Source organism: Dermacentor albipictus, chromosome 5 (assembly GCF_038994185.2).
Source record: "Dermacentor albipictus isolate Rhodes 1998 colony chromosome 5, USDA_Dalb.pri_finalv2, whole genome shotgun sequence".
Taxonomy (NCBI): domain Eukaryota; kingdom Metazoa; phylum Arthropoda; class Arachnida; order Ixodida; family Ixodidae; genus Dermacentor; species Dermacentor albipictus.
In genome coordinates, this window is record NC_091825.1 from 49,600,709 (window position 1) to 49,624,097 (window position 23,389).

At 48.5% G+C, this 23,389-nt stretch overlaps 1 long non-coding RNA gene across 1 annotated transcript; it reads left to right on the forward strand.

The window, feature by feature from the left end:
* The first annotated feature begins 16,961 nt into the window (after positions 1-16,961).
* Positions 16,962-22,407, forward strand: LOC135899172 (uncharacterized). The gene is made up of 5 exons (XR_010563549.2): positions 16,962-17,642; positions 18,732-18,850; positions 19,953-20,036; positions 20,106-20,198; positions 22,347-22,407. It is a non-coding gene; the product is annotated as an uncharacterized lncRNA (long non-coding RNA).
* Positions 22,408-23,389: the final 982 nt, after the last annotated feature.

Sequence of the window (23,389 nt, forward strand, 5' to 3'; positions counted from 1 at the left end):
GAAAATCGCGGCGGCATGCAACGGAAGCTTAAAGGGCCCCTGAAACGGTTCGGACAAATTTTGTAGACGCGTAGGGTACAGCTTAAGTAGAACATTCGCACCACAATTTAAGTGAAGCGTTACGTATTAATGTAGCTACAAGCGATTAGAAGTTACCCTCCTCCCCAGCCATGCTTTTCCTCCTCAACTCGTTCGCCGAGCGAGCGGGGCTAAGCTCCGCCTTCACTGGTCCTGCGTCACGATGCGACGTCCCATCGTCCACTTCCGGTTGTTTTGGAGCCCGCCCAAGCCCGCGCGAAACCTCTCCCCTAGCAGCTTGGCTGTCGACCCTGTTGTAACCCACCGATGGCACCGGCTGTTGGAATCTCAGCGCTGCCACCAGCTGTTGGAACCTCAGTGCTGACGCCCGTTATTGCAATCGGACCGCTGGCGCCCGTTGTTGCAAATGGGTCGCAACCCCCAAGGGTAGCGTTGGCCTGGTGGCCTGGGGCACACTGGAAGCATCCGAAGGTCTCGGCAAAGCATGAGTCGACTGCTAACAGAACAACTTGTTTATTCTAGCATCGCAAAAGAGCGGCCGGTCAGGTCGACCGAAGTGGAGAGACGGGAGAGCACGTTACTCAACAGAAGAAATCGGAGCCTCTCTCTTGGCGTCCGGGGGCAGCTGCTTTTATACTCTTGGCGTCGCGGGCAAGAAGGAAGGTCACGGGATGACACCACGTGACAGCGAGGCACGGACGGACTGAGACATGTAGAGACGAGTGTAGTGACGCATCAGCCGGGCCGGCGCCGGTCAGTCCTCCTCGCTTCACACTTGGGGAGCTCCTCTCCCCGGCTGCCGCGCTTTGACAAGCGTGGGCACACACACACACACGCACACACAAAGACACGTGGCACTGAACATGCCGGGACGCGCTCGGCGGGGATGCGTCGCGGCCGCTCCGAACGGGCCAAAATGTCCGCCGCTTTGAATGAAGCCCCGGCGTCCGTTGCATCCGCGCAGGCTACACCGCGCGTCGTAGGCGAAACGTAACAGACCGCCCCGCCGGGGGAAGGAGATCCCGATGGTCAGGGGACTGCATCCGCTGTCAGGAGGGATGTCGCTCGATGATGCTCATAACCGAAGTCGGTCGTCCCTCAGCGTTTCTTGAGCGCAGCGCACCGAGAAGGCCTCGTTCTCACGTGCAGGTTCACACAGGACACTGCAAAGTGACTTCAGGAGAGTTGCCATTTTTGTTCTCTTTCCCAGCAAGCGTTAGAACTGCGCCGAAACTCAGCCGCTCAGTCAGCAAGCACGGCACAACCCTCGCTAAGCCATGCCAGGCTCTTTCCCCTTTTATACAACTGCCTAGTTCCTTGCAGTAGTATAGCAGCACTCAGAACGCGTCCACAAATTGGAAAATTGCACTAGAAAGCACATCATCACTTTGAAACACTACACAAAAGCAATATGTTAAAAATCCTGCCTCAGGAAGAAAAACATCAATAACATACAATTTTGAGGCTGATTCCCACGTTAGGGGCTTCAACTTAAGCCATCGGCGTTACCGTTGAGACTCCCCTTTTTGTAACGCACCTCAAAGGAATGTTGTTGCAAAGCGAGGCTCCAGTGCAGGAGGCGGCCATTTGTGAAAGATATAGTCTGCAGCCATTGGAGAGGGCAGTGATCCGTCTCGAAGCATGCGAAGCGGAGATCGCAGCGAGCGACCGTACACTAGCTCAGCTGGCGAAAACCCCGTAGCCGCATGCGGCGCGGTCCTCAATGCACACATCACCCCAGGCAGACACAGCTCCCAGTCAGTTTGATGTTCAAAACACAATGCTCTCAACACGCGCTTCATGACGGAGTGGAGCTTCTCAACGGAATTCGACTGGGGGTGTTGCACTGAGCTGTGTAACAGCTTTACCCCGCACCTTTCGAGAAAGGCCGTCGTCAAAGCGCTAGTAAACACTGTGCCCTGATCTGATTGGATTTCCGCAGGAAAACCAACTCGCGCAAATATGGACAGTAGTGCATTGACTATCTCAACTGAGCTGAGTTCTTTAAGCGGCACTGCTTCAGGGAACTTTGTCGCTGGGCAGATCACAGTCAAAACGTGTCTGTACCCCGTGGCTGTTACCGGCAGAGGTCCCACTGTATCAATAACGAGCCGTCTAAAAGGCTCCGTGATGATAGGTACCAACTTCAACGGCGCCCTCGATTTGTCCCCTGGTTTTCCCACCCGCTGACAGGTGTCACATGTCTTCACAAAGTGGTCTGCGTCCCGAAAACACCCTGGCCAATAGTACTCTTGCAAGAGACGGTCCTTAGTTTTCTTAACTCCTAGGTGTCCGGACCACGAACCCCCATGCGACAAGCGCAACAGATCCTGACGGTAGCACTGAGGCACGATCAGCTGATCGAACTCCACTCCCCTGCGGTCTAGATACTTCCGATACAGGACCCCACCTCTTTCCACAAAGCGAGCATTTTTCTTGGCGATACCTTCCTTAACAATGCAGCGTATGTTTTCTAGGCTGCCATCCTTCTTTTGCTCGGCTATCAAAGCCGCCCGGCTGACTTTTAGCAACCTATTAAGTCCGTCTGACGTAGGCGCGATGAGCAAATCTTCAGATAGCTCTTCTAACTTTCCCGTGTCGGGCATTTCATCTCCAGTATCTGGTGCCTTTAACGCTACAGGCTCAATTTTATTCAGTTCGGGCGTGCTCTGAATATCAGCTTGCTGCGCCTCTGACCCTTTCTCATCGTTCGACAACGTCGGCCCCGCAACTACCGCCTTTGCAGCGAGCTCCCGAACCTTCGATCTGGTTAAGGCCTGAACGCTAGCCTCACCAAACAAAAGCCCCTTCTCGCGCAGGAGGTGATCGGACCTGTTCGAAAATAGGTACGGGTACTGGGGGGGCAGCATAGATGACACTGCGGCCTCCGTCTCAAGTGCTCCGAAAGGTCCTTCAATAAGCACTTTTGCTACGGGCAGACACACGCTGTGAGCTTCCACGGCTTGCTTGATCCATGCGCACTCGCCCGTGAACATATCGGGTTCTACGTAAGAGGGGTGAACTACATCCATCGTAGCTGCGGAATCGCGAAGCACTCGGCACTCTTTCCCGTTCACGAGGAGGTCTCGCATGTAAGGCTCGAGAAGCTTCATGTTCTCTTCAGTGCTGCATAACGACAAAAACACGACTTTTGTTTTTGTTTCTGGACACTGCGCCGAAAAATGACCCGGCTTCTGGCACGTATAACACACGCGCGCTTGCCTCGCCTCGAACCGCTTTCTGCGTTCGGCTTCGGTTGCCGCCGTCTCCTTACGTTCGGTCGGACTGCTTTCACTCGCATCCGCACTACGTGTGTCCCCCTTTGCTCTCATGGGCGTGAACTTCGGCCTCTCAAACTTGGAGCCAAATTCACCCTTTTGACCGTCCTTAGCTCCGCGAGCCCGACGCGTCACAAACTCTTCGGCTAGCTCAGCGGCTCTAGCCACCGTACTAACGTCTGGCCTATCCAGGACCCAGTACCGCACGTTCTCAGGTAACCGACTATAAAACTGTTCTAGCCCGAAACACTGCAGAACTTTCTCGTGGTCACCAAACGCTTTCTCTTCTTTGAGCCACTCCTGCATGTTTGACATAAGCCTGTAGGCAAACTCTGTATATGACTCACTTTTACCTTTCTCATTTTCCCGAAACTTCCGACGGAACGCCTCCGCTGACAGCCTGTACTTTTTTAGCAGACTCGATTTCACTTTGTCGAAATCCTCTGCCTCCTCTCTCTCCAAGCGAGCGACTACGTCGGCCGCCTCGCCGGGTAACAAAGTGAGCAAGCGCTGTGGCCACGTTTCCCGAGAGAACCCCTGCTTCTCGCACGTTCGCTCAAAGTTAACCAGGAACAAACCAATGTCCTCTCCAAGCTTAAACGGCCGCCTCAGGTCAGTCATTTTGAACAATACTCGTTCTCCTGCACCGTGTGCCTGACTTCCATTACGAGCGCGTTCCATCTCTACCTCGAGACGCTTCATTTCCAAAGCGTGGTCGCGCTCTCTTTCTTTCTCTTGTTGCTCTCGTTCTATCTGTTCTTTACGTTCACGCTCATATTTCTCTTCTTGCTCTCGTTCTATCTGTTGTTTACGTTCACGCTCATCTTTTTGCTCTTTAAGTTCGCGCTCCTGTCTTTTTGCAGTCTCCTCCTCAATGGTCTCAAGGCATTCCGACAGCTCGTCATCCTCAGCTTCTAACTCCAGAATAGCCCTCAGCAGTTCTGGTTTTCTGAGTTTGTCTGAGACATCCAGACCCAACTCTCTTGCAAGCTCCAGCAATTTCGGTTTGCGCAACGACTTCAAATCCATGGCTGCTCTGAATGCTGCTTTCTCTACTGCCTACTATTGTCTTGCCGCAACTAACCCGGCAGCAACGACAACCACAATTACCAGCTCTGTTTCTGACACTAACAAAAGCCTGGCAAAACTCAGAAGAAGAAAGTCCCGCACTCACCAAACCTCGCAGCCAAGAATTCAGCGCAGTCGTTCCGCTGCAGGCAACCAGTCATCACACAGGGCTCGTTGCACTGCTCCCGGATGGTCGTTGTGCTGCTCAGCATACAGTCAACCACATATCTTCGCTGCTGGCCTCCGTTGTCGCGATCTCACCGCTGGCAACCAGCTGTTGTAACCCACCGATGGCACCGGCTGTTGGAATCTCAGCGCTGCCACCAGCTGTTGGAACCTCAGTGCCCGTTATTGCAATCGGACCGCTGGCGCCCGTTGTTGCAAATGGGTCGCAAGCCCCAAGGGTAGCGTTGGCCTGGCGGCCTGGGGCACACTGGAAGCATCCGAAGGTCTCGGCAAAGCATGAGTCGACTGCTAACAGAACAACTTGTTTATTCTAGCATCGCAAAAGAGCGGCCGGTCAGGTCGACCGAAGTGGAGAGACGGGAGAGCACGTTACTCAACAGAAGAAATCGGAGCCTCTCTCTTGGCGTCCGGGGGCAGCTGCTTTTATACTCTTGGCGTCGCGGGCAAGAAGGAAGGTCACGGGATGACACCACGTGAGAGCGAGGCACGGACGGACTAAGACATGTAGAGACGAGTGTAGTGACGCATCAGCCGGGCCGGCGCCGGTCAGTCCTCCTCGCTTCACACTTGGGGAGCTCCTCTCCCCGGCTGCCGCGCTTTGACAAGCGTGGGCACACACACACACACGCACACACAAAGACACGTGGCACTGAACATGCCGGGACGCGCTCGGCGGGGATGCGTCGCGGCCGCTCTGAACGGGCCAAAATGTCCGCCGCTTAGAATGAAGCCCCGGCGTCCGTTGCATCCGCGCAGGCTACACCGCGCGTCGTAGGCGAAACGTAACAACCCCAAGCGAGAGCTATCGAAGCAGCGTGCGTTGCGAGCATTCTGTCGTAGCGCCGAACGTGTCTGGTATTACGTTAACCACAGGCAAGCTGGTCATCTCGGCAAATGACTGGAGGCATAAACTCAAGCTGATGAAGGAACTAGCCGTAGACGTACGTGAGCGGCCTGATCGGTCTGCACGGTCCAGACACTTGGCGCAGCGCTTAACCAGCCAAACAATGCACTAATATTGCTCTAACCAAGTGTAAAACATTTTGAACATTTATAAAAACAACGTGTTGATGATTGCACTCCTGCGAAAAATACGCACCAGCAGCAAAGAAGAATACGCTTCGTTGCTGCTACTGTGTATGGTTGAGCTCTATGCCACCAGGTCGCTGCACCATGCAGACCATTCACATTTGCCCTTCTGCTCATCTCGGCTCATCCCGTTACGGCGCAGTCAAGCGGCCAGACCCTGTCCCCTTGCGCTTACGTTTGCCCTAATACGGGACTCGCGAAACGCTATTGCGTTAGTAATCTTCCGGTGTAAAGTGACAGCCACAAACGCGCAAATCCTGGCGCCGATCGGATAGCGGCAGTCCGATGCGCAGCAGCCAGTTCGCTCGTACGCTGCCTTGCAGAGGGACACGATGTCGCAGCTTGACATATTGCCAGTCGCTACGTTTGCAGTCCACAAGGCAACAAAGTCGAATCATAGTGCTCGCGAAAAGACTGAGACCAACTCTGACCGCGGAGCTCTCGCCAAATGGAGTACGTTGTAACACAAGCAGACGACACTTGCCGTGTGCCGGAAGTGCTTAAGTGTACTGAAAAATTGTTCTTGTGCATTCTCTTTATGCTACTTTCTTTTTATAAAAACAAATGAACTAACATTCCAACTATTACGAAGATCATTTGTTTACCATAAAGTTGGAAAAATTATCGATCACGCGCCCTGGTCAGCCAATCGGATAGCTCGCCCCACTGACGTCATATGGGTGATTTCGGTCATATGGGTAGGGGCGGCTTAAAATTCCGCCGAGCAGTGCGCTGGGATCGGCAGCGATGTGCATTTTTAAAACCTTGTAATAAATTACACGCTTTACGCAGAGCACTTAGATGTGTAAATTAATGATCAGAAGGACCTACTCTAACGACTCAGTACGTTTGTAGAAAATCGTCAAAAGCGTTTCAGGGTCCCTTTAAGAATGACGCTGAAACAGAGGCTCAGCAAAGAATAGTTGGCAGAACGAGGTCGTAAACGCTCCGAAAGTGCTCGAAAACGTTACACAGCCACGCAAAAAGTTTTATTACACGAAAATAAACCTATGCTCTTTGTCAGGTGCGAGTAGCCAGTGCCTGAGCGATCGGCGGCAGCCATCTTTTATTCCTTTCGGAACGGGGCAGCCTTCGACAATTCAGAAGAAAATTCAGTTTTGTTCAGCATAATAATGCATCTTTGATGCGTACAGGTCACTTTGACGCGGTGAGTTCTTGCGGTTTTGTGACGTTGCGTGACAGGCAGGTGAGGTGGGTGCAGCCCGAAAGCTTTTGACCAATAGCCTAGGAATAACGCCGAAAAGGCGTCGAATCAAAAATAACTGTTTTTTTTTTGTCAAATCGTGCATAATCAGTGTGTACACGTCATATCGGACGGAGAGCTATTGCGGTTTCCCCGCGGTAGCTCTCCGGCAAGCTAGCCGGGCAGTTCCTCGGCCGTCTACATTTCCGGAAGAAGTCCCTTCGAGATTTGCCTCAGGTTACGCCGCAGGCGTCTATCTCAAGACCAGCACGAGTGAACACAAGTGGCCACTTACTCCTTTTCATTCTATGCTGGACGTGTTGAACTCAGCGATTGTCGTTCATTACTTTTTTAGAGTTTTGTGAACACCCATCTGAATTACATTGTGATGTGCCTAGCTGAAGCGTGCATATGTGTATGTAACCGCCTTATTTGAAGAATATAATTCGCTGAGTTTCGACAAGTCTGGGCTCTGACTCGGTCTTTTATTAATCATATATCTGTGCTTTCGTGGGGTGAATTTCGGAAACTTATAAACGGCTTTGTAACCTGGCCCGGCGCTGGCGCCTCGTTCGCGGGGTGTGTGACAATATTTCTGGCGTCCGCGAAAGGACCTTTTGGTGCGAATGGTGTGTCCATAATCGGGGGAAAGAGCCTAGGGTCGTTTACATTGCCATCGTAAGCGATTTTGAGTGTCGCACCACGTTTCACTAACTTGTGTGCAGAAATGAGTTCCATAGTCGAAATCTAGGCAGACACTTTTTGCGCGCGGCTAGTTTTTTGAAGGGCATCGTGGATCTCGAGAAATTTGTTGCCCTCGGAGAGAAGATAGGTCTTTCCGGAACAGATCGAACTACGGAAGTGGGTTAGCCAGAAGGGAAAAGAAGCTGGGCTTCTTCGATTTTCTATTTCTGGTTACCCGCAAGCTGCCAGAATCTGCCAGGACGATTTTGGTCTGGCTGTTCTCTGGAAGTTCTCTGTCTAGCAGACGACTAAAAGAGGTGATGGGCGCTCGCCGCCATCTTTGCGGGGACTTCACGGATTGCAAGCAAAACTTTTGCTTGGGCTAGTTGGTTCATGCTTGAATGCTCATGCACAGAGGCGCTGGTCCTGTCGTTTGTGTCCTTCTTCAGTCCTTGTCATTGCGCCTTGCCTTTACTCATTCACGGATTGCAACGCGGGCGCTTGAGGACATAAATTTACCTCGCTCAACCAAATGTCTACGATCACCTTCGGATTTCCTTACTTCTGGCATCTTTTTAGGTGCTAACGCTCCGTTCTGCATTGCGAAGCAGTGTGATACGAGCAGTGGTGAACCGTTTGAAGCTTTTGTGTGTGTATGTGTGTGTGCCCCCTGAAGACTTCTTCGCGGCGGTAATCAGCGCGCCGCGCTATCATGCGTGCATGTTATCTGCACCGTGTTCCTCGCAAGTTGTAGACGCTCATTCACACGTTGCGGTACATTTTGGGTTCGTCTTTCTCTGGTGGCGTTCCTTTTCACATATCTCGCGTATGTGCGCGGAGATATTTCCTTTTTCTCTAGTTAGCGAAGGCTTTGCAGCTAGCCTGTGTTCGCTCCGTCTCTCCGTCGTAGGCTTGGGTGGCAGCTCGAAACCGATAGGCGTTCGAACTGCAGGCCGTTGATCTAAGAATGCACTGATTGAGTATGTACACTAGACACAAGTACATTGGCTTATTGCTCTCATGATCACGACTAATGTCATTTTTCGTGTGAAACGTTTCGCTGGTCACAGGCGGCGTGCATTTTCATGCGCCAGCCGCGTCCCCAGCTCCTTAGGGTCAAAATGAGAAGCACCATCAACCACGACACTTTCTGAAATCGAAGCTCAAGCAGGTAGGCACGGAATTTTATGCGTATGTGACGTACCCGATATCCTGCTTTTTCATGTCTTGTGAAGTGACGACACAACGCCAACGCATCAATGTCGCCTGTGGGCGACGTGATCGCTGCGAGCAGGGATCCTCGAGCTATCGCTTTCAAGGATACAATCACTTACGCGCGATTTCGCATCTTGTCATCGGACGCATCGGAGGCCATCTGTTGCGCTGCACAAGGTGAGGTTGGCCCAGTGCGCCTCATGCCCCGAGTCGCGCGAAATCGTGCGAAAGTGATCGTACCCCTGAATGTCACTATATATTTTCAAGCTGGCAACGCATAAATGGGTCGACTACGCCGAGCGCGCGCCGGCCTCACCGGGCGCTGCCATGCTGTATGGCATGCTTACATTCGGCCAGCTGTCCCGGCGTTCGATTTTGCAAACTTCGGGGAGGTTCGTGTTGTCTTGGGGTCCCAGCACACGTGACTTCCTATCCGGACCGGAACTAGCTGGCGGCCATCTGGCTGCCAGCGGGCTGCCAGAACTTCGAAAATCGAAGAGGCCCTCTGTGGAAACAGAGAAGCTAGCGGCCGAAAGGGGCAAAGAAGAAAGAGAGGCGAAAGAGCGAAAAGAAGAAAGGGGGTGAACGAACGAGAGATAAAAGAACGAAGAGAAGCTGAAATAGCTGAGAGCTAGAGAAAGAGAAAGACAGCACGAGTTAGCACTCGAACGACTTCATTTGCAACAGCGCACATACAGGAGTCGATAGCACTGAAAGGGAGGAAACTAGCTTCCGTCTGAACCCAAGCAAGCTACTTGTGGCATTCGATGGGAGAAAAGATGACCTGGATGCTTAGTTGCACAGGTTTGACACAGTTCCTAAAAGCTAGAATTGCCTAGAGGACCAATGGGCCACTGCGTTGAGCACGTGTTTGGTTGGCGAAGCACTTAGTGTGAAGGGTAGGCTGACGCCAACGGATGCCTCTAATTATGGAAAGGTGAAAACCGCTCTACTAAAGAGATTTAGGTTCACCGTAGAAGGCTTCCGAGATAAGTTCAGGACCGGAAAGCCCGCCGATGGCAAGACTGCTGCGCAGTTTGTCGCGCGGCTCAGCCACTATTTCAATAGATGGACCGAACTTTGAGAGGCTGCGCAGGATGTATAGTCGGAAGTCGTAAAATTATTGGCGTCAATACGACCATTGTAAAGCTCTAGAAATCTAGCGTTTTACGATAAAATCATAACTGTAGGCAAATATGAAATACAAACACAAGACAGCATAGAGAAGAAAAAAAAAGTACGTTATTTCCCCACATTAGTTTCAAAACAGGACTCAAGGCTTGGTTGAAGAAGTTCATCATTAGTTAGATTTAACCGCTCATTAAACACTCTGCTAAAGAAAGAGTACTTGAAGCAATGAACGCGTGTGCGAAAGGGAGTAACTGCTCGATTATGACTTTGTTTGGTGGCATATCGGGATGACAAAGAGATTAATTTTGATATATCACTGTTGTAGTGCCCATTAATTAGCTGGTAACGAAAATTAAGATGGGAACAAAGATTCCTCTGGGACGTAGTAGGTAAATTAGCCTTGGCAAAAAGAGCTGTTATTGAAGAGCGTCCAAGACTGTTATTGTAAAGCAGACAACATTCTTTTTTGTATTTTATCAATTTTGTCAATATCAGTTTTAGTGGAAAAGGTCCCAGATTATAAAAGCATGTTCTACTATTGGTAAGACAACAGTAGGCTATCAGCCGAACAGCAGGGGCTGGTCATTTTGAGAGAGAGAGAGAGAACAACTTTAGTGAAAATGCCTGCAGAGTCGGTTAGGCTTCCTCCACGCAGGGAGGAGAAGCTTTTACCGCGACGCGGCCACTACGTCAGTCTCGTGCATTGTGCTCCTCGAGGTTTTGGTTCCTCGCAATTTCCACGGGTCCGAGAGGGCCGCCGCCCCCTTCCTGGGGGTGCTGCCCCCCTTCTCCTCGGTTTCGCGCGGTCGCTGCCTCTCTTATAGAGCTGCCGAGACCTGCTGGACGGCCTTGAGTTGTGTCTCTTTGTCATAGCTCCTCGTTGCAGCCTCTAGCTGCGGCGGGATCGTCGTCTTCTCGCTGGCTTCTCGCGGATTTATGCTACAGTCCCAAAGGATGTGAGCCGCGGTGGCTCTCTCCTTCGCGCACAGTCTACACACGGTCAAGTAGTATAAGATGAAGAGGGGGTCACTCTCTTCACAGACGCTTCGTTACCCAAGTTTTCATCGAAAGCAACGCTGGCAGTTGCGACGCGGGATGTGCTCGTAACCTGCGCCTCCATCAAGACGTCTTTTCCAGAGGTGGCAGAAGAGGCCGCGATAGCGCTAGCACTCGCGCAGCCCAAGGTGGGAAGAATTGTCACCGACTCGCAAAAGGCGTATAACAACTACAGAAAGGGGTGGGTGTCTCTTGCGGCACTAGATATTCTCAAAAGTAAACACGACGTATCTGAAAGGAAAGTTGAGTTAATATGGACACCGGCTCACTCTGGGCTGGAGGGCAACGAACTTGCCCACCAGTTCGCCCGAGGGATGGAACACCGGGTTGAGGAAGGTGAGCCACATTCCATATTTAGTTACAGAGACATTACGAACCATTATAAGATGGAGAGGCGCCGTTACCCCGATCCTCACAAATCGCTTAGCAGAGAACAGCAAGCGATCTACAGGAAAATACAGGCAGGATCGTTCCCGCACCCTTACCTTCAGAACAAGATGTACCCGGAAAGGTACGAGGATGATTGTAACTTCTGCAAAACTCAGTTAGGCACGCTCCAACACGTCATTGGAGTATGCGATTTCATCAAGGCGATCCCCCCACCTCTTACCTGCCCCGCTACCCTACCCCATCCCTCATCCACCCTTACCGAGCGATGGGAGACCTTGCTAACCAGCACCGCCCTGGAAGACCAGCTCGTCCTGATCTCCAGGGGCCAGGCGGCTAGGGAAGCATATGGGTCCCGTGAAGAGGGAACCACTTCCATCGATGGCGTCTAAGAAGATGTCGAGCTCGGCTCAGTAAAGTTGTTTCTCTCTCTCTCTCTCTACACACGTCACTCGCGTACACGCTCGGACACACGTGCTTAGCTAGCACCGGGGTGAACAGGGACCCTGTCTGTAATTGCCTGTATAACACTGCCTCTTTCCGGGTAAGGCCCGGGTGAGGTGGCGGCATTGTCTGTCTGTTAAGTCTGTACCACTTCACTATTTCGTTGAAGGTGGTCATCTTGTCCTTGGCACTGCACCGCGACCAACACTCCGAGTCGGTCGTGCTTGCAGCTGCGCGGTTGGTTAGTCCTCGCGCGGCCGAGTTGGCCGTCTCGTTGTGGTTAACGTTCCCGTGTTCCGACACGTCACTGCCCATGTGGGCCGGAAACCACTTAATCACCACAGCACTTTTGCGTGCGATGTCTTCGGCCTTGCGCAGTATACGCGCGGCCTCACTACATACCCTACCCTTGGCGTAGTTCTTCACTGCCGTTCTAGAGTCACACAACACTGTAGTGCATCCGGGGTCGGAGACGGCCAAGGCGATGGCCACCTCCTCCGCTCGGTGCGCCTCTCGAGTCCGGACGCTCGCCGCGGTCTTCGTTGCACCCGTCGATGCCCCGACAGCCACCACCGCATATGCGTCGCTGCTCCGTCGATACTCCGCCGCGTCCACGTAGACGGCGCCTTCTTCTCTGGCGTGCAGGTCCACGAGAGCCCTGGCCCTCGCCAACCTCCGCTCCTTGTTGTGCTCCGGGTTCACGTTCCTCGAGATCGGGCAGACCCTGAGCTTTCTGTTGATGCTATCCGGTATAGGTACGTCTTTCTGCTGCTTGCCTTCCCTCGGCTCGAGGCCAAGGTCCCGCAGTATCTGTCTTCCGGTTCTCGTTTCAGAGACACGCTCGAGTTGTGCCGTTCTCTGTGCTTCGGCTATTTCGTCCAGCGTGTTGCGGACTCCCAGCGCCATGAATGTTTCGGTGCTCGTGCTCCAGAGAAGACCGAGTGCCGCCTTATACGCCTTGCGTATGGTGGCGTCTATCTTGTTACGTTCGCTCGGCCTCCAGTTGTAGAAGGCGGCCACGTACGTTATGTCGCTAACTGCGAAGGACGGAAGAACGGATAGACAAGATGGACAGTCGGCTGGCACACCTGATAGAAGCCAAGCAGTCCATAAAGGCGAGGTGGCACAAGCGACGAACCAACCGAAGTCTAAGGAAGAAGATCGCCGAGCTCAATAGGCAGATCGAGGTCCACTGCTGGGTGCTATGCACCCAACAGTGGAACGAGGCCTGCAACAAAGCCGACGGACAGATGCACAAGGGCAAGACGTGGAACATGCTGCGGCACCTCCTCGACGAAACCAAGACCAAGGGCCACCAGCACAACAACCTGGCCAGGATCCTACACAAGGCAATCTGCGAACACGGGGAAGATGAGGTCAAGGGGCGCTTGGACGCCAAGTACCTACCGACCACCCCCACGGAAAGACACCCGGATTACCAAGGCAACGAGAACGAGACGCTAGATCGAGACATCCAGACGTGGGAAGTTAGGGCTGATAGTTTTAAAGCTCTTCAAAGAAAGAACAGTTACAGGTTTAGGTTAGCTGTAACGTGGTCAATGTACTTTGACCAATGAAGGGTGTTATTATCCAATGTCTCAAGTATTTAAATTGAGTTGTTTCAGCGAGAAGCAGATTATTTGGACAACAGCTAAATTTTAAAGGCTTTTGTTTCAGATTAATGGACAAAAAGTATTTTTGACATTGATTTACCTCTGCCAGAATCGACACCCTCCAATAACCTTCTTGAAGTCCCGATTCAGCTTCTGTCGGTCAGAAGCACTTTTGACCCCCGAGTAAATAACACAATGATCAGAGTACAATTTAAATTTAACTTAAATATCTGTTACTGTGTCACTAAATGACTACCATAAATGAAGTGGTCCTAGTATGGATCTTTGTTGGATGCCAGAGTCTATAAAGTCGTAGTGAAGAGTGGCCTTTCCGAAGAACATATTGCCGCCGGTTTCTTATGTAAACTGAAAACCAGGGGCGAAATTCACTAAGCGAACTTACGAACAAATTTTTACGCAAGAAAAACCTTACGAAAAAGCGTATTCACAAACCTAAAACTGTTCGTAAGATCAGCAAGCTCGGTATGCCCGTCGCGGCAAAGACAAGCGCTGTTGTAAAAAAAAAAAAGGAAAAGGCGTGTAATTTATTGGTAGCACAGGTGCGAACTTGCGGTAATAGTGAGCGTAAGTCGATTCACAAAACCTAAAGAATCGTAGCAACGGCCTAAGTAAGAAAAAAAATTCTACGATCTGGGTGCAGCAGTCTTACGAACATAAGTATGTCTCTCTGCGCTGCTCGAGCTGACACGGGTAAACATTGGAACGCGCTGTTACGGCCCATTGGCCAGAGGCCACAAGTGATAGGGAAGGATGACGCATGCTTCTATCTTTGTGACGCGTTTCGATTTTTCACCTCAAAGTACATACGCAGGTATGTGCATAATTGTATTGGGCGTGCGCTGCTGTGGAAGGTAGTAGAGAATATTAAAATCGGGGCCCCAAAGAGCTTATTTGCGGGTGCTAGCGTTGGGGCACGCAGGAGTGAAGAAATTTAGAATAGCGCTTTGCGTTTGCGGATACCGCCTTTCACTTTCAGCGCCACTACAGCGTCAAAGAAAAGCTATTATAAATATTAAAATCAGATATACTATTTTATGATAAGAGGAGTAATTTTGACATTCACGTTTCCGCGTTTAATTGCGATTTAGAGGTTATTCCATTAGGAGCAAGCAATTAGTTGCGCTTAGTTTGGAGTTACCAAATTTATGTGCCTTCACCACCTAACTTAAGCCGTGTTAGGCCTACAAGCCATGGAATCGACAAGCTAATTCAGAATCAGCAGTGTCTAATGAATCAATCTTCATAACACACGCTACTTGGGAGAAAGGGACAATTGCAGTCACTTCGCCTAGCTTGCGAACTTCAGGCGTTACCAAAAATCGAACTCACTTTGTTGCTAGGTTAGAGCCATTGTTTCGATGGGTGCCGCCATGTTTGCTTACTCAAAGATTTTGGGGCAGCGTTTGGGACACCCGCTAAATCAGTGAAATAGCGTGCCCGATGCAAAACCTAAACGCAGTTTGTGTCTCGCGCATGCGCAGTGGCTTCGACACTATTTCTTTAGTGCCCCAAACGTTTAAGCCCCTGTTATAAAACTCTCTAGAAACATTATTACTGGGCTGCGAACTTCTGCTTAATTTCTGATAGGCTTTGTTTCCTTATGCGCGCAATAGCCTGAATTTTCATACTCGTCATGACACTCAAGGTAGTAACAAATAGATGTGTAGCGCCCGTCTCTCACAACCATCAAGTTTGTCATTGATCAGTTTTGAGCCCTTCTATTGACGCTTTTGGGGTTGTAATTCTCCATTCGAGATGAAACAACAACAACAACAACAACAACAACAACAACAACGCTTATGCGTTCCTAATTATCAAAACTTGTTGCTGTTGTTCAGGAAGGAAGGAAATCAACTTTATTCAGGTCCTGCAGGCCACGAGAGCTTTGGGCTCTTATGGAGTGGGCGTCTCCCACGACGGAACCGGGAGGTTGAGTTTCCTGGCGGCGTCGTGGACCTGCTGGACGGCCCAGAGTTGGGGAGCGAGTTCTTCGCTCCGGATTGCTTCTTCAAACTTGCGCTTGTCCTGTTCGTAGTTTACGTGAGCAATTCACTGTCGTATTTCGTGTTAGGCTCAGACTGCTATTATACCGCTCATAGTTTCAATTCAGCACTAAGCCGAAGCAATGTAGTGCCTGTGCCTAAGGTTCTGCTCATCTTGTGGCCTACAGTATGAGCGAATGTATGCGTACGATGGACGGCAATCCTGTCTACACTCTTAGCACGGTACCTTTTATGGTAACCTGTAATCACGAGTAACTTATAAAATAAAGGTTACATGCGAAATATGTTGATGTTTTAATTAAATGTTGTTACGTATATATATATCTATAGGTTACAAGAGTCAAAATTGACGGATTTAAAGGTTAATTCAGCGCAAAGCGCCTTGTAACCTTTAGATTTTAACCTCTAAAGAACACTGCAGCGCATCAGTGAGGAGACCTACATCATGGATTGGACGTTTGCTGATAAATGTATCCTAATGTGTTCGTGCTCTGCATTTATGATCTGGTTATTACAAACGTAGGACTTCGGCAGTTCGGGCTGTATTCGGTCTTAATTTCTGTCAGCCAAGCAGTTACATTTTTCACGATTTAAAACCAAAAAATAAATCAAGCATGATCGCACTTGCAAGTTCATCTGCGCGCTGTTCTTTGACGACCCTCCATACTTGGCACACAACCTTATTTGAAATATCAGCAACGAAGACTGTGTCATCGAATGATGTGGCGTGCACTGCCTGCCGAAACCCAGTGGTCGAACGTGACGGAAGCCCCCTGCTCTCGCACGCATTCTAGCCACCATGAGACAGGCATGGAACATCGGTATTTCAACACGAGAAACAATAGCGGGCGAGTTTCTTTAGAAAAAGTGAATATGTTTTAACAAAATTCATGTACGAGGCGAGGAAGAACAGCAAATGAAAAGCACACGAACGCGTTGGGTCTTTCAGTAAAAGGTTGTTGAAAACATTGGATGGTTCTATCACATATCAATATAATTCAACTTGTCTACTAAAATGTCCCTGCTCAGAACCTTTCAGTTGTCTGCATACATTTTCTGCCTTTAACCGGGTTCGTTTCATTCCCTGCACTGCCTTGATGCTGTCAACCAAAAATTTCCCATGCTTAATTCAACCATAAGCGCTCAAGATGAGGTTAATAGTTAGTGTGCAAGAAGCGCGTGCATAAGAAAACCATGCTGACACGCGGTACCAGCTAGGCAGCGTGCGTACTGAAGTATAAACGCGCGGCGAGGGAGCTGGGGATGCGGTACGCGCTACGCGACCGGCGTAACTGCTTTTAAATAAACAACCTACATGTCGGCGAACCATTCTGCATTGCACTTAGGATGTTTTAAAAGCTTGTAGCAACTGATTCCACTGCCAACTTTCTTTGGGCATTATAAGCTGTGCCGAAGATTGGCATTACAACGACCGCAAATTTAAGTTACAGCAGACACGAAACGCGCCAAACGTTCAGTGAAATGAACAGGATGCCGCTACACTCACATACAAGCGAGCGCCATCCGCTCCGTTGTCTTTTTTAGGAGACATAGACAGATGAAAAGAGCGTTAAATGTGTGAAGCCGCCAACTGAGAAATGAAATCTTTACCACTGTCCAAACACGAAATGCTTCCACCATCACACCAATAACATCACTGGCACCTCTGACATTTATTTCTGTAATTCATTGCTTGTTTTCATTTTTTTTTTCATTTTTGCTTGTGCCTCTAAGTGCCTTTTTCTAACATGGCGGCAGCGACCAGGCATCAGCCACACCGGAGCGCGGCCATCCACGGTGCTATCATCTCTCCTCCTCGGCCCAATCGAGATAGCTCGAGTTGCACGCTGGGAAGATTTTAAGCGGGAGCGGGAGGCTCGGAGCCGGCGGGAGTGGTTAGCGCGCTGTCGTCCTGTCGTTGTTGTCGTTCTGAGACGGCCATTATATTTGACTTGTTTGGATACCACCCGATCACCATTGTGTGCTGCCACCACTTGAAGTCTGCAGTAGTTATTACCGCTTCTACTGGGAACTTGCGCCATCCTCTGCACCCTCATGCCTTTGTGCAGCAGAGACCTTTTCGGTGTGTTGCGCGGTCGCTGCAACGAGCCGGGTTGTGAGTGCAAGCGATACACCATTCTGCGCCTGTCGGAAAGTGACAACCTGGTGAGGTGTGACTATTGTGACCACGTCCCAAATGCACACGGAAAAATATGTGATCTCGGTAAGCAGAACTTTTGCTTTAAATTATTTTTGGGTGGATAGTACGTGAATTCTTTATAGTTCGCAATTCAACATTTGACATGATGCATGCTCTCGCTTCGCGTAAGTGTTTCTGAAAAAGGTTATTGTTGATATGTTTGCTTCTTTATGCTCTTCGATTTACATTGAGCTAAATTCGATGTTGTCATGTTGTCATTTTGTGCAAATATTGGATTAGACCTTTCTAAAATATTGAGCTTGTCGGCGGGATGAGTTGTGTCAGGGCAACTAAATGACCTCAACAATACGTTTCTTGTACTGACGCCGTGCTTTGGGCTGATGTGCTTGACAGAAATCGTTCAGTATTGCACAACTCGCCTCGTGCACCCTCCGTTAGCCATGCTGTGGTGGTGCGTGACTGCCCGCGCCCTGGCCTGGAGGTAATCTGCGGTGTGTGCAGAGTTCGGGCAAGCCGAGGCGGTTCGTGGTTGCATTTCTGCTTTCTTTCGGTGCGAGTAGTGCTGGAGGTCGCGTAATCTCAAAAGTTCGGAGACGCGTTTAAGGGAGCAACAAAACAAACGTTCGCTCCCCTCTGCGTTCTTCAAGTCAACTTGATAGCGATTGTTCGCGGTCGTCAAATGAGATATGTTCATTAATGCCTGTGCTCGCGTGACACCATTGTTATTAGTAAGCTAATGATTACTGTTACGGCAGGTAAAACTACGTACCTTAGTTTGAGTAGTGGTCTAATGCTTTGCTATCGCTATTAGTGCTTCGCTTTTTGGGTAAAAATGCGTGTTTTTTATTTTCTTTTAGTCAAACGGGCCAGTAATTTAACGTAAGAATCGGTGGTTAGCATTGACTAACTGCGAAGAATACACAATTCTCTTTTTACCGCAACGTCACCCCTTCTCTTACAACTTGCATTCCAATTTCGCACAATGATGTATAATTATATACAGCGTTGTTTCAGAGAATACATGTTGTGTAGCTTTCGCACGAATTTTGCTTATGTACGCGTCTTTTTTTTTTTTTGCCTACAGCTCTGCACAGCGCTCTGCATTACTTTGTGAACACTAATGATGTCGTTTCGTTGCGTCTATAATTTCAGAAACGAAAAATGCAGCCGAGGCAAAGGTGCAATGCAATGTGCCAGGCACCGTTGTTCGAGGCCTCAGTGTCACATGAAACTGTGGAAGCTTGCACATCTAGTCTCCTCAGTGCAATATGGTTAGTATAATGTGGAATGTTGGCCAAAGCTTTTTTGATTGCCTAGTGTATCAAATATTTTAAAGCGAAGCTTTTTTTTGCCACTTCCTTCGGCTTTTCTACTGCTGCTGCTGTCGCTGACCTGCACGCGGCGTCGGGGAGTGGTTGAGTACGTAATGTACATAATGTACGCAGTGTACGAGAAATTACATTGTACTTGTACATAGTAGGGACGCGGGAGTGACGTCTGTGAGCCCTTTCCAGCAAGAACTGCGCGGGCGTCGCCACAATGCCCTCTGGAGTTCTTTAGTCGTCACAATGTCCTCTGAAACTCCTCGGCCATCGACACAATTACCTCTGGAGCGCTGTAATTACGCGTTAGCCTGCGGTATAAGCATTGTAGAAGCTGCAGCGCTTTTGTACTCACGTGCAAATTTCCAGAGGGGAGATAGTCAATGGAAAGATAATACAGAAAATTTGTAAACCCAACGTCCTGACCAAACGGATGAATAATAGTTGATATTCGCTCATGGCGCCTTGCATACATAGTATGATGTGGAAGAATGGAAAGACGCCACCAGAAAGCATGCTTCATTTCGGGTCGCCTAAATAAAAGAGTCGCTACAAGACATGGCAACAGTTGCGGAGAAACTGTAAAAATGTTAGTTTAAGAATGAAACGGCACGTTTCTGCTATTTCTGAAAAATAAACACCCTGCAAGTTTGTACATGATGACAACTGATGCAGGCGTGCAGACGCAAAGCTGCACTCAGTACCGCAGCGTCAAGACGACAACACGCAAGCGGCTGTCGAGCAAATAAACATTTCAGCCACGATGCCATGCGCCCGTGTGAAGAATGGCAGTGCTAAATTGCTTGCAGCATACGAACAATGGCGCACAACAATGCCTCGAGCAAACACGCCTCGCTGTTTGGTGTACTACGTAGGCAAACACAAGTGGTGCACGTAAGGTAACATTTACCATCGCATGACGACTGTCGTAGGCCGTCAACATCACCGCCAAATATTGCCACTGAACGCAAACAGCACAGAAAGCTTTGCTTGCATCGATTCCCACAGTGCGTGGGATCTATATATATTTTTTTTCTTTTTTTTGCTTTAGAGAGGACTGTCCCAGTTGGTGCCTCCATAGAAAATGAATCGGCCTGAATGCCTGTGCAAGAATCACAACCTGGCTGCTCTAAAGGTAAATGCATAGCGCATACAGGAAAGAATTGGTTTTATTGGGTGCTTTGTTTTCACTTGTTTGTTCCAGACTCCGCACCGTAGTCCCATGTGCAAGAGCCCCCACTTGACAGCCCAGTGGTTGCCATGGACAAAGAGATCCGCGATACTGAATGCGGCCAAGGTATGTGATGTGAAATATAATTTACTAGTTCATAAGGAAAACATCTCAAATGTAACGATACTAAATATTACACTCATTTGTAAACTTTTCACATATCGTCCAGAAAGCTTTCTGCATTCACCTTGTGATTACTTTTACTCACATCTGTGTTCCTGTTCAGTACTTATATTGTAGCATTATCATTTGTATTGGTCAGTGGTGCGAGTCGAGCGGAGCATCATTACACGATTTAATGTTGTCGCCTTAGATTTTCTTCCCCTGAAATAATACTAAGGATGGAGGCATTGCTCATACTTTATATGCGCTTAAATTGAGGTATGGTAGTATTTTGGTGCTATTTTTTATTCACTACTTCCGTTTAGCTAGACTACACGATAATTAACACATGAAGGCACAAAATGTAGAGAAGGAGCAAATTAATGAAATTAGATGAAATTGTTAATTTATATTTAACAATTTAATTTAAATGTGATTTATTGCATTTCAAAGTTAATAAAGGTGAGGTAAGCAAAAACCGTAAGAGACATCCTGTCGGACGGAACGTGCACACAGCCAGCTCATGAAGTGTGCGATGCTTCACCAATTTACCTGGTGAAATCTCGTTAATGCGTATCTTGTGGGAACAGGGCATAATTACGCGCTAAACAGTAGTATCCTTTAGTGAGATTTCAGTTGTATATAGTTGAGCAAACAAACGAAAATTGGTATTATACTGATTACTTTCGGTAAAATAACATTTCATTGCTTTTTCCTGCATGCTTTAATGAGAGCTAAAGGTGAGCCAGTTCTAATTTTCCTTGATGTAGAATGGTTGGGCTCTTTCGGGTTGAGTTGTGCTCTGCATCTGCAGTACTGCACGTTTTTGATAAATTTTACTTCGTCAGTTCACATTATGCTGTGCATATTTAATGTTTGATAGGCGAATGTTTATAGGCTCTAAGTGTCCTTGTAGGCTCCACTGCCCAGTGGTGATATCCAGATTGCAGCTCCCCACGTCTACACATGCAGCGAACAAACGTGTGTTTATGCTGGCAGCAGGCAAGAAATAATTTGGGTCTCGAACGGCAGCCTGGAGCTAGCTGTAATTTATTGTATTTTAACCTACTACATCAAGAACCTCGATTATCCATATGCATTTGCACCATTCCTGGCGCTGATGCAGAAACTTGTGCTTCCCAGCAATGTTGTGCCTAGAGGGCTCATAAATAACAGATTGAAGTGTTTCTTTGCTCTTCTGAAGAAAAAGAATGTGATTTGATTCAAAGTCTAGTTAACAATTTTCACCTTGCATTAATGTTCACTTGTTGCCAGGAGGTGGTGAACAGATGCATCACTTTGTGCATTACAGTTGCATGCCTTTCTATAACTGTTTTATTGAAAATTACTGAGGTAATACATCCATTCATGCAAGTGGCATTTAGTATTGTGCACAAGTATTTTATTTAGCTGCTCAAAATTCTTAAATTCGTGCAATGTGAATTATGGCGGCCTTTCTTTTTCACTGAGTTATTCTAACTGCTAGCCTCTAGATGATAGCGTAATTGTGCAGTACTCTGCATAGCAGTGCCCAAATGACCTTTTTCAATATTTATTTTAAATAGGTAGTGCATTCAAGAAGTTTGAATCCCATCCTTGACATTGTTAGCTAGATAGTAAAATGTGTCATGTAGTAATTTTAATAAAAAATGTTCACGTTTGCATTGTCAAAAGGATCTAAACTGAGAGTTCACTATGCTGTAAGCATAACCACTTCCAGCCTTTTGTCATTTGGCCCACAAGCCAGCACTTCGCACATCTCCTGGTTAAGCTTTGTCTGATGTTTGTAAGAGCAACAAGTTGTCTTTTGATGCCAGTGGTGGTCAATGCTAACACTAAGGAAACGTTGCTCAGGTATAGATGGGCTGCATGCATGCATGGCCTTGTGGTCCAGTCTTCTTTTTTACGTTCACCTATAGCCAATACTTTTTATATTCTTTGCATCGGCTACATTGCATTGGCAACGTCTTTATTGACCTGCTCTAATGCTGCACATTGATGTGCAAAGCTTTTTTTATGTAGTGTCCAATGTGGATCTGAACACAAGTGTCCAGTTTTTGTTCCTTCAATCTCATATACTAATATTTGCCTTGTTTTCTTGCTTCCTGACAGCAGTACAAGTTTTTACATGGACAGTTAACACGAAGTTATTGACGACATGCATGGCTGAAACATAGTGATATGATTTTAAAAATTCCTGTGTTATGATGCAAGTGATAGTATTCTGTTGAATTTTCAGATCTAGTCATGTGCCAGCAAGGCCTGCTGTACTTCTGGTGTATTCTATGTTGTATTTTCAAATAAAGTTGTTGCATTCTGAAGTTAACCTTATACTGCCTGTGGAACTGTCAATTTATACTCAGATTATTTATACAAGCTAACGGCGCCTCCTCCTCAGGCGTTCAAATTGTGTTTTGAACTGTATTTTTGAGAACATTACCGTTACATATTTGCTCAAAAGGTGCCGCACGGGGAGTTTCATTTCGTCAGAAATCCCAAGGGATACAGTATAGTAGTATCATGGTAGCCCTTCGTTGGCTGAAATACAACGATTTAAGTGATTTAAATGAAAGTAAACTTTTGACACCACATTCAGTTGAGCGTTCCTTTTTTTTTTCAGAGAATTTCATGTGGGCCCCGCTCTTTACATGGTCCGACGAGCCGGGTGCGGCCTAGCAACGGGGAGGCGCCACCTTGGGTTTTGTTCCAGAAAGGCCAAATCTCCGCATGGTGCACCGAGTCGGCTGCCGCCAAACAACAGAGGTGCGTCATTTCCTTCTTTTGCGGTTCTCTCTGCTTGCGCCTCTTCTTTCTTGCGCGCTTCTTTTCGCGGTCGGATTAAGCAGCCGACAACCATGCCCGGAGAAACGTGAGCCCTCGCGGAGGACGCCACTCGGCCAGTCCTTTTTGGACATTGTCTTTACACGTGGTTGCGCTTCGATATAGTTCACCTATCCACCTCGTGTAGTTTCCACAGGAAAGGGTGTCCCTGTGTCTCTCTCAGCCTAAGCAAAAAAAAGAAAAGAAAACACTGCGTTTTGCTGGCAACTTACGCAAGCCGTAACATCTCTTCGACTGCAATGATATCTAGTCAAAAAATTTTCTAGCTATCACAAAGCACAACAAGGAGGAGTGCGGGAGTACATATCTCCACT